We start from the raw sequence: 936 nt of genomic DNA on the forward strand, positions 1-936 counted from the left end.
TATTAGTCCAGCCATCGACAATTAGAGTAGGCTTATAATCTCTTACATTGAGGTTAAGTCTACCTATTTAAAGTACATTCCGTTTACGACAGAATTACGCTCGAAGTCTTAGCTATGACTACAATGGATGCGATGCCAGTTGCAGTTGCTGCTGCATGATAGGCAGTGCTGATGACCTCTGTCCACTTTACTTTGGATGATGGGAAAACCCTTTTTATTTCCTGGCTCGATTTCTCAGCTATGTGTAGCTTTAAAAGCATCACCTAACCTGTGCTATAAAAACAGAATTTAGAAGTGTCAAGGTGTGATCGTTGTGTTTCAGCTAAATGCTCATACATTTTAAATACACAGCTGAATACCGAAAGCATAATGTGGATCTTATACAAAGGTCCTTCAACAAGAAATGTGGTTGACGTAGAAAATGGCCGCACTGGGTAACTTTACTGAATCTCCACAATGTCGTCTGCAAAGGGGGCATGATCGGGCAATTATTCAAAGTCAACGAGAAGAGCAATTATTAGGCAAATGTGTAAATGAATTTGCTGTGACAGATAACTGATGTGTGGCACACTCTTGCCTCTCTGCAGCTGTCAGCTCACTTGGGTGCGGGTGTGATAATTGAAGCATGAGACCGATTACACGAGGCATGAAGGATGGTGTCTAAAAGGAGATGAGAATGGTATTCGTTTGAAGCGAATGCGGCGTCCATGATTAACCCTTTCAATTTTTTCAGATTTGGTTACCACATTGATCACGTGCAAATCGCCTTTGCAACCTAGACAGTAAAGAGCAATAAGGAACACCTGTTAGACTTCACTCTGAGCTCGAAAATTACTAGTCTTTTTTATAAGTGACGAGACTGCAGTGCTGTTAACTACACGCCATGACACATCATCTTGAACGACAGTGACCTCATGGTTCCACGTGCTAATTTTC

This window comes from Echinococcus granulosus (assembly GCF_000524195.1).
Source record: "Echinococcus granulosus chromosome Unknown EG_S00345, whole genome shotgun sequence".
In the NCBI taxonomy this organism is placed as follows: Eukaryota; Metazoa; Platyhelminthes; class Cestoda; order Cyclophyllidea; family Taeniidae; genus Echinococcus; species Echinococcus granulosus.